The 11,249-nt window shown below is 37.7% G+C and overlaps 1 pseudogene; it reads left to right on the top strand.

Annotated features, from left to right (window-relative positions):
• The first annotated feature begins 337 nt into the window (after positions 1–337).
• Positions 338–4,529, top strand: LOC123234963 (annotated as a pseudogene).
• Positions 4,530–11,249: the final 6,720 nt, after the last annotated feature.

The following is an 11,249-nucleotide window of genomic DNA, read 5'->3' as shown; positions in this document are numbered from 1 at the left end:
TGGATCAAAAGAAAGAAATCTTTTCATTGGTATAATTAAGCACACCCTCCAGAACCTGGGAGTAAAAATAAGTAGACAACAGCTCACTAAGTTTCTTGATTTTATTCAAATTTGTAACCCATGGTTTCCCTTAAAAATCTGGCAAAAGATTGGCCATGATTTGGACAATTACTACACTGAACACAGACCAGAACAAGCGCCACTAGAGGCTTTCTCTTCAGTTGTTTATAAGGTGCTTGGTTCTTCTTCAGAAGCTAAGGCTGTGTTGGGGTGAACCCTCACTTCAGCCGGCAACTAGCACTGCTACAAATAAGTCTCTTCTCACCCAGATCCTGAAATGGCCATCTCCAAGCTAGCTTGCATCTATTCTGCTCTCATCCTTCACAACAATGAGGTTACAGTCACGGAGGATAAAATTAATGCTCTCATTAAAGCAGCAGGTGTAAATGTTGAGCATTATGGCCTGGATTATTTGCAAAGGCCTTAAACAATGTAAACATTGGAAGTTTCATCTGCAATGTAGGAGTTGATGGACCTGCCCCACCAGCTGGTGGTGCTGTTCCTGCTAGCACAGCTGCCCCTGCTGAGGAGAAGAAGAAATAGGAAGCAAAAAAAAGAAGAATCCTGTGGGAGGTAATAAGAGAAACAGAGTCTCAAATAGATAAACATCTGAGACTCCTCTTTTGCCCCCTTTTGTGATCCACACCCTTTCTTGTTGAAAAGTATCTTGGCCTTATGTAATGCAGGATTTATGCAAGATCTCTTGCATTTGCAAAATTACCCTAGGCAATCTTGTCAGTTAGGAGAATGGAACTCTGTCCTGGCAGGTGCCAGCCCCAGGAGCTAACAGTTTGAGCTGGGACTATAAAAACCCCTGCAGAGGGGGTTCTGGGTTAAGATGGTGGCAGAGTAAAAAGCAGCTGCTTGACCTCTCCTAACCCACACATATAGGACTCCTGAAGAAGACATAAAAACAAATCTAGATGAACAAAGGGACCTCACATCAAGGCGCAGCATTGAAGGTATGTGGAATCGAGGCATTTTCATGCTATAAGGAGGTGAAAAATCTCTCACTAAAACGAGAGCTGAGCAACCCCCTCTCCCCCCCCCACACCAGCTACAGTGCCAAAGCCAGCTCAAAAGACTTAGAGCAAGTTTGGGGCACCCATTAAGTCACCCAGGGGTTACTAGGGCCTGTTCCTGAGAGCAGCAAGACTTGAGACCCCATAAAAACTGACTATATACTTCCAGGAGAAAGTATGGGCATTCAACAATTTAGAAGATTTCCAAGTATTTGCACAGAAAAGACCAGGACTAACTGGAAAGTTCTATATCCAACCACAAAAACCAAGAGAAACATGAAAAGGTAAATAAGAAATAGAGGGGAAAGAAAGAAAACTCTTATTTTTAAATTTGCCTCTTTAAGGGCTTCAACAAGATCAAATTATTTGTATTCCTATATGGAGAAATGTTATGTGTAATTTTCAAAAACTGTATTCACTATATAGTAATTAGAAAAATTATTCATAGGGAGAGGTTGGAGTATGGTCTAAGAAGATATGGAGGGGGGCGGGGAATAGGGAGGTTGAATGGTAGATGACACCAAGAGAAACTTGAATGAATAAGAAAAATAGGATATTCTATACCACACAAAGAGGGCATGGGAAGGGGAGGGGATGAATATTATTATAAGGAGAGGAAGAGTGCATTAAAAGGTAAGATTTGAACCTTACTCTCAGTGGAAGTAACCCTGAGAGGGAAGAGTAGCTATATCCATTGGGATATAGAACTCTATCTAACCCTACTGAGAAAGTCAGAAGGGATAAACCAAGGGGAGCAGAGGAGTAGGGAGGTCAAAAAAGAGAGGGGAGGAGAAGGGAGAGGGAATTCATTAGGCCTTAAAAATAAAAAGAGGGGAATAACAAGAGAGGGGGTAGAAAGGGTAGTAAATCAAGGGAGGGGACAAAGGTTACTTGTTTAAAACAAATCACTGGTTTAAAAGGAAATAGCCTAAGAAGAAGGGGTAGAACTAAGAGAAGATACCAAAATGTTGGGGAATACACAACTGATAACTACAACTCTGAATGTGAATGGGTTGATTGATTATACTAAAATAAAAAGCTTTTGTACAGAGACAATGCAACCAAAATCAGAGGGGAGACAACAAATTGGGAGAAAATCTTTATAACAAAAAACTCTGACAGGGATCTAATTACTCAAATATACAAGGAGTTAAATCAATTGTATAAAATATCAGGCCATTCCCCAATTGATGAATGGGCAGGGGACATGAATGGGCAATTTTCAGATAGAGAAATCAAAACTATCAATAAGCACATGAGAAAGTGCTCTGAATCTCTAATAATTAGAGAAATGCAAGTCAAATCAATGCTGAGGTATCACCTCACACATAGCAGATTGGCTAAAATGAGTGTAGGGTAGGGGAGAGTAATGAATGCTGGAGGGGATGTGGCAAAATTGGGACATTGATGCATTGCTGGTGGAGTTGTGAACTGATCCAACCATTCTGGATGGCAATTTGGAACTATGTTCAAAGGGCTATAAAATATTGCCTGCCCTTTGATCCAGCCATAGCATTGTTGGGTCTGTACCCCAAGGAGATCATAGGTAAACATACTTGTAAGAAAATATTTATAGCCGTGATTTTTGTGGTGGCAAAAAACTGGAAAACGAGGTTATGCCGTTCTATTGGGGAATGACTGAACAAACTGTGCTATATGCTGGTGATGGAATATTATTGCACTAAAAGGAATAATAAACTGGAGGAAGTCCATGTGAACTGGAAAGACCTCCAGGAACTGATGCAGAGAGATAGAAGCAGAGCCAGAAGAACATTATACACAGAGACCAATACACTGTGGTAAAATAGAATGTAATGGACTTCTATACTAGCAGCAATGCAATGATCCATAACAATTCTGAGGGACTTATGGAAAAGAATGGTACCCACATTCAGAGGAAGAACTGCAGGAGATGAAACATATAAGAAAAACAACTGCTTGAACACATGGGTTGAGGTAGACATGATTGGGGTTGTAGACTTGAAACTACCACACCAATGCAACTAACAACAATTTGGAATTGATCAATGACACATGTTAAAACCAGGGGAAATGCGCATCAGCCATGGGGGAGGGGGTGTCGGGGGGTGAAGGGGAAAGTAGGAGCATGAATCATGTAACCATGATAACTTTTCTAAAAAATAAAAATTATTAAAAAAAATAAAAAAAATAAATTAGGAACCTTGATTCATTAAAAAACAAAACAAAACTCTGCAGAACCAACCTGTAGGTTCTGATTTCCTTGACCTCACCCAGACACCCAGCTACCCCTGACTTCCCCTTGGGGACCCCAGAAGGTTGAAGGGAGGTTGAAGGGAGGTTGAAGGGAGGTTGAAGGGAGGTTTGGATTGTGGAACGTGGGCAGGATTTAGATTAGGGCAGCCAAGCAATAGGGACACCCCCAAGCCAATTTAACAATCATATCTGTTAGCTGGTGGATCATACAATACCAGGGCAGTGACAGTTCATCTCTGGCTGAGGGCTGGTTCCCTCAGTCTGGCCTTACCTTCTAGGTCCATAGCTAACACTTGCCAGTTGCCCCTAGAAACAGCCTCTCAAGAGCTCTAAACCCTCTTACCTCAGTTTTTCCTTCTGTTAAAATAAACCCTTAACCTGAAACTGTGAGCTTCTGTAGTTATTATAACATCATCTTGGGCTAAAGGGCTGAGGAGAGGGGAGAATAGCAACCACTTGACTCTAAAGGAAGTACTGGGCAGGTATCCATTGTATCCAGGAAGTGTGTGACCTTCACTTCCTGTTGAGTTCTGCTTTCACTCCAGCAGGGAGGGGCCCCTCACTCTCCACCTTAAAGTAGCCTATAGGTAGCAGGGAGACTGACTGGGAATCACAGCTCAGGCTACACATTCCTGACAGTCTCAAATCACCTGCTACTGAAGTTATTGGCTCTCAGGCCCAGCTCCTATTATTTAGCTACATTATCTACTTATTACATTTATTGAAAAGCTTTAAGCTCTTAGCAAACCAGTATTCAAGAGGTTAACATTCTTCCCCTTTGGTCAGAAATGCAGCTGCTTGGCAAGCCAAGGCCAAAACCTTAGTTTAGCTGGGGCATTTCGCCTCTGAGAAAAGTATTCTCAGACTTATCTTGCTGATAATCATGTAGCTGAAGGTCCAGCCTGGTTCTTATCTTCATCTTGAAGTTTCTGAGGTTTCTGTGTGCTGTTTAAACTAATTGCAATATCTAAGAAACGGTAAAACTCTCTCTGTGCTTGTGGGTGAAAGGGAGTTTGAATTTTCATATATAATAAACTTGTGACTCAATAGCACTACAGAGAAGCAGCTATGAGTTAACAGTCAAGATCATCTCCCATGTTCGGTTTCTTTATCAACTAAGCTGTCCTTATCAGATTATAAGGAGATGATAAATAGATCTTGACAGCATCCAAGGAGTCTGATGATGACATGGGCTTTGGGCTGTTTGACTAAATAATTTTTTAGTTGAATCAAGCTTTTTATTCAACATTACAAAAATATTTAGAGAATATAAGAAATAATGAACAGGATTTCAGAAAAACTTGGAAAGACTTATATAAAGTGATGCAAAGTGAAGTGAGTAGAACCAGGAGAAAATCTTATACAGTCAATGAAATATTGCATGACAACTCTGATTACTAAACTATTATCAACACAACAAAATTCCAAGATAACCCCAAGGGACTTAATATGAAAAATGCTATACAGTCAAAGAAGTAACTGTTGGAGTCTGACTGCAGATCAAAGTATGTCATTTTCCACTTTATTTCCTTCATCACTGTTTTTTAAAATTGTAATGTGATAAATGGCTTCTTTCACAACATGAGGAGTATGGAAATATGTATTGCATCACAGAACTGGTATAACTATATTAGACTATTTACTGCTTTGGGGATGGTAGGGGAGGGAGAGAATCTGAATCATAAAACATCAGATAACAATTGTTAAAATTGTTTCTGTCTGTAATTGAAAATAATTTAAAAGTTAAAGATGAAAAAAGAACTATAGAAATCTAGTATCTTTCTTATGTATTCCATGAAGGAAAATTCATTTATGTCTCTGTCCCCTAGGCCCAAACAGACTGTGTTGTTCAGTCATTTATTTATGTCCCACTCTTCAGGACCCCATTGGCTTCTGTCAATTAAGTTTTCTAGGCAAAGATACTGGAAGGTTCACCATTTCTTTCTCTAGTATATCACTGATCCATAGGCAGAGGTTAAATGATTTGTCCAAGTTCACACAGGAATTTTCTGAGTCAGGATTTGAATTTAGGTCTTCCTGACTTGAGCCTAGCATTCTATCTACTGTACCCCTTCATTGTTTCTCACCAGACTGCATCATTACATAGTAAATTATGTCAAGGCCCTTGGAGAGCCATTCTTTTACAGAGACTTATTGTGTGATCCTAAGGAAATCATACATCCTATCAGTGCTGGAGACAACTCTTTATTGAAGAGAAAGAGTGGATCTGCATTGGTAGAGGGTGTTTCCTCATTCTACACTTCTCTGTCAGTGGTTCTAAAGTTTTTAGTCTCAGGATTACTTTACTCACTTAAAGGTTATTCATGTCTCCAAAGAGCTCTTGCTTATGTGTGATACATCTATAAATATAGATATTGATATCTCACAGTGTATTGGTGACAGACCCTCACTGGTCCCTAGACCACACTTTGAGAATGATTGCTTTGTTACCAATGAAATCATAGGTCTAGTCCCTACCTCCTTAATCCTACACCAATTTCCCCCATCTTCTCCCAGTGACGGATGAAAAATATAATTCAGTTACCTTTAACTTTTTGTAACTTTGAAATAAACACCTTAATTTGGTTTTATTATTACATTCGTTTGAGGTTTTACAAATGCAGTCTAGTAATTTTGGATGTGAGTTAAAAAGGTCTTAATAGCTTATACTTCAGTTTGGATCCCTTTTCCATCTCTCATAAACATCAAAACTCATGCACTTCATTAAAAATCACATAAAAATCCCCATAGAACTTCACAGAGCAATGGTTGAGAGGGCTGGATGAGAACGAGGAGTGTGATAGGTAATATTACATGTCCCTGAGCTTTCATAGATCATCACAGCAGTTCCCTGCTTTTAATGAACCCTTACATCGACAAAACCCCACACATTCCAATAACTGTTAACCTAACAAATAATATTTTACATTAAGGATACCATCTTCATTCCAAAGGACATCAACATGGTTGTAAATATGTGAAGATCATTGAAGCTTAGATTACAATGACACTTTTCTGGATACATAAAATTGTTTTTTTTTAACAGTTTAAAATTGAATTTGAATATGACACCCATTCAATTATTTTGAGTTTCTAAACACAAACTTTTCTGTTTTGGCTTCAAAAGAATGCTGGAAAAGAAGGAAAAGAAAATTATGTATTTGGTAGTGGACTGGACAGTCATCTTTATCCTTTCTTCCTCCCTCCTCCCAACATTTTTACATTTCTCTTTCAGGCTGTTCATTGTTCAACTACTTTGGTGGTATAGAAGCTAGAGGATGTTGAGCTCAGAGTCAGGAAGACCTAGTTCAAATCTCACCTCAGATATTTCACTATCGTTGTGAATTTTAACAAGTGTTCCTCAGTTGACTTATCTGCAAAATAATAGTTATTGTGAGGATTGAATGAAACAAATTATATAAATCTCTTTGTAAAATTTATAGCAGAATATAAAGGTGGGCTTTTATTATGGCCTTCTGGGACACAGACCTTTAGTCTAAATGGTGAAAGAAGTGATTTGCCTTCAATACCCACTATTCCCAACAATTTCTTTTTAAGCCGTTTTACCATTTTGGTAGACTTCAAGTCAGGAGAACTAGATTCAAATCCTTCCTAAAACTACTAGTTGTGAGACTGCAGAAAAGTCATTTAACTTCTTTGTACCTCAATTTGCTTATCTGTGAAATAGTGGATTTGGTTGTTTCTTTGCCCTCAAAGATCTTATCCATCTCTAAATGTATGATCTTATGATCTTTTTTTCCTAAATCTTTTTTTTAAAAAACCTTACCTTCCGTCTTGGAGTCAAGAAGGGTGGTAAGGGCTAGGCAATGGGGGTCAAGTGACTTGATTAGGGCTATACAGCTGGGAAGTGTCTGAGACCAGATTTGAACCCAGGACCTCCAGTCTCTAGGCCTGGCTCTCAATCCACTGAGCCACCCAGTTGCCCCCTGTAACATGGAAATGGCCGGGTGGAATTCCTGCAAGACACAGGGTCAAGCCTCACCCAGAGTTCCAGGGGACCCCACCCTGGAGAACTCTGGGTGAGGGGCACTTTAAAGCAGTTGAGGGGCAGTTGGTTCTTGGGGGTTGAGGTGAGCAGATCTCTCTACTTGCTGATCCCAGTTATTGAGCCATTTTGGTTCTTCTCTGCAGTTTGCCTTTTTAGCTGAATTAGACCTTTTCCTGCAATAGCATTATAGTTACCATTTAGTTATTTTAGATATTAGAAGTGATAATTATAGGCTTTGGGGGCAAGCTAGTTATAAAGTCTGCCACTCCTTCCTGAGGGGGGAGGGGCTGTTTTCATCTAACAGTTTCAGGGCTGCCCAGATCTTATCCAAATCCTTGAAACCCCTTCCTTTTCTTCCCCTTCTTCTTTTATCAATAAAACTTCATCTTTGAGGTAGCTGTGCCTGGCTATTATTTTGGGACTACTCACTTCCTCCATAAAGCTTGGTTCCTTTCAGTTGCCAGCCCAACAAGTCAGATCCTTGTTCTGTTCCTGATAGCTACTAGACATCAAGCTTCTCCTGTCTTCCCTAGTCAAACCTGTGGGGAAATAAGTTGAGGAAAGACAACATTATTAGTGAATTGCCTTGCTGAGTCTTGCCAGAAGTTATCAATCCTGCCTCCATTTCCAACTGATTTCTAACTACTTGTTGGGAGGGGGGAGAAAGGAGCACTGAGCTAGATTGAGCCCCTCCCTTCTCACTCAAGCCTGTCAGTGGGGGAGGAGAGAGTCCAGCTGCTATAAATATCTGGCCATCTCTTCAGATTCCCAAATATTTATGTTAAGATCAACATAACACCCCTTCCGAAAATCTTAAGAGAACTATTGTTCTTCTGATTTTTCTCTCTTTTCTAAAAATATAGTACTAGAATAGAATTTGATAAACATTTGGATACGTGGACATAATTAAATCAGTAAGTCAATAGGTTTACATCTATGAACTCTATCTATGTAGACTCCTTTTAACTATCCCTAATAATTATAAAGCTGTTAAGAGTTACATGTACCATCTTCCAGTTTGGGAATGCAAACAGTTTTACATTTTTAAGTTTCTCATGCTTTTTCCCCTCATGTTTATCTTTTTATGCCTCCCCTCAAGTCTTATGCTTGAATGCCAGATTTTCTATTTAGCTTTGATCTTTTCACCAGAAATTCCTAGAAGTCCTCTATTTCACTAAGTGCCCATTTTCTTTCATAGGATAATAATTTTCTGGGTAGTTTTTATGTAATCATTACATCTTTGCTTTCTAGAATATTTTATTCTATGCCTTCTTCCTCTATATTGTGATAGCTACTAAATCTTGTGTGATTCTGACTGTGGTTTCATATCATTTGGAATTGTTTCATTCTGGCTTCTTGTGGTATATTCATTTTGGCCTGGGAGCTCTAGGATTTGCCTAAAATATTTCTAGAAATTTTTATTTTGGTATCTCTTTAAGGAAGTTATTGGTGAATTATTTCAATTTCTACTTTACTTTCTGGTACTATAATATCTGTTCAATTGTCATTTATAATTTCTTGAAATATGATATCTAGGCTTTTTTAATAATACCTTTTAGATAGTTCAATAATTTTTAAATCACTTCTCCTTGATCTATTTTCTGGGTCAGTATTTTTCTGATTGGATAATTACCATTTTCTCCTATTTTTAATTCTCTCTCTCTCTCTCTCTCTCTCTCTCTCTCTCTCTCTCTCTCTCTCTCTGTGTGTGTGTGTGTGTGTGTGTGTGTGTTTGTGTGTGTTGATGTCTCATGGAGTAATTGCCTTCCATTTGGACAATTTCTAGTTTTTAAGGATTATTTTCTTTACTGAGATTTTGTAACTCTTTTTCCATTTGTCAAATTCTTTTTTTTAGTGAGTTATTTTCTTAATGAGTAATGGATGATCACACTTTGGGAATCTAGTCTTTGGCTTCTAATCCAGAAAGAAGTATTTGCAACAAGAAGGGGTTTCCTCAGCTTAATGTTTCCTTGTGCTATTGCCCTAGATTTTCACCCATGAATGGTTATCTGGTTTCTGAGCCTATTCCTTGCATTATATTTTGTACCTGCATGCTGATAGTTTCCTTACTGAACTTTTAGATTCTTTTTCCCACATCCCAACTCAAGCTTGGTTTACTTTTATGTTGGCCCTTAACCTCAATTATCCTTATTTTGCAGATGAGGAAACTAAGATAAACATAGCCAAATAAATAGCTCAATGTTACAGAACTAATAAGTATCTGAGACTGGATTTGAATGCAGGTTAGGCCATATACATCATGATGATGACAGTTTGAATGTATTGAACTTATCAAAGAAGGACTGCTATTTATCATTTTAAAAAATTATTGTAAAATCAGTGTTTGAGATCACCATAGTTTTTCTCCTAGTCTAACTCTACTAAGAAATCAAGGAATTTCAGGAAAGGTAGGTGCCTTTCATTCCTCCCAGATCACTGAGGGGATGCCATTTAATTCTCAAAGGCATGTAATTTCATCAGCATGGGAATTCTTGAACTGAGGACTGTCTCCTCCAAGCCAAACATTATAAGTTTCCAATTTGTAAGCTTAGAGATTTGCCTTAGGTTCATAAATGTTAAAGTAAATTGTTCCTGGTTTACTTGCTCAAATTTTACTGATTTGCTCAAGTCTTAATGAATCCAAGTCCAGCACTCTATCTGCTATGCCACAATACCTATGATTATACATATTGATACAGGGAAGTTAAGTGAAAAAAATAAAGATTCTAGGTGAAGATTTCAGTTCTCAAGATTTTTCACTTTTTGAAAGAATTCTGGTCATTTTTCATGTCTCCTGGTATCCTAGATTATTATTTCCTACAGTTTTTCTTATTATTTTGGCCAAAACTTTTGCTTGGGATGGAGCTACATTTTATCATTTCCCATCAATGAATTCTGGTTTGAATTTATGGAAATGGAAAATTTGAAACTGTCAGTTTAGCAATTGTTTTTTGGTTCGTTTGTTTTATATCACAATAGGGGCAAAATGTGTCTCTCCTGTCTTTCCATATTTGAAGGAATTTGCTTTAAAAAAGCAAATAGTTCATATTTTAAGCGTTTTATAGCCTACAAAACACATTCCTTCAACAATAATACTATAATGGAACTGGTTCATTATTATCCATGTTTAAGAAAAGGAAACCGAGGTTCAGATAAATTAAATGATTTGCCACAATTACACAGTTAATAAAGGTCCATGAATGATATATATTTGACTCTACCATTGTGGAAATGTAGGAAAAGAAATTTAAAAATCTTAGTTGTTTATTAATATTTTAACTTCAATTTAGTTAGCCAAATCATTAAAGTTCTATGAAACTTCAGTTATCTACAATATTAACTTTATTAAAATACAATATGTGAATAATATATTTATTGAGCACTTACGTATGCAGAATCCTGTGCTAGACATAGGACAAGATACAGAGGTTATTGTTTTCAAGGAACTTAGAGTCTAATAGAAGAATAAAACACTCATGCAGATAAATATTATCACAGGATACTTCTTGTAACAAGTATCCTATCTCAATCAACAATCACTTATCTACTGTATAAGAGGCATTATATCAGATAGACAATATTCAAAGACAAAAAGAGCTTTATTCAGACTCTTAGCAGTTTAGACTCCATTGCAAGGAATGCAGGGTTAGGTTTGAGAGTAAAAACAACATAAATGCAAAATATGGTTCATTCCTATCTGGCCATTTGGTAGTCACTCAGTATAATAGTCAAGAGAGCGAGATGAAACCAGCACTGCATTGGATGAGTGTCGCCAAAAACTCTCTAACCAGCTGTTTGTATTAACCACAAATTTTAAAATCCTAAGTAAAAAGCAATAAGTAAACTCTTTTCCCATTATTTTCTGCTTCATCATTCCATTGAAACTTCTCTTTCCAATATCATCAAACCCATAATTAAACATT

This window comes from Gracilinanus agilis, chromosome 2, assembly GCF_016433145.1.
Source record: "Gracilinanus agilis isolate LMUSP501 chromosome 2, AgileGrace, whole genome shotgun sequence".
NCBI lineage: Eukaryota > Metazoa > Chordata > Mammalia > Didelphimorphia > Didelphidae > Gracilinanus > Gracilinanus agilis.
The sequence above is the reverse complement of the archived record's forward strand: the minus strand, read 5'-3'. Positions and strand labels throughout refer to the sequence as shown.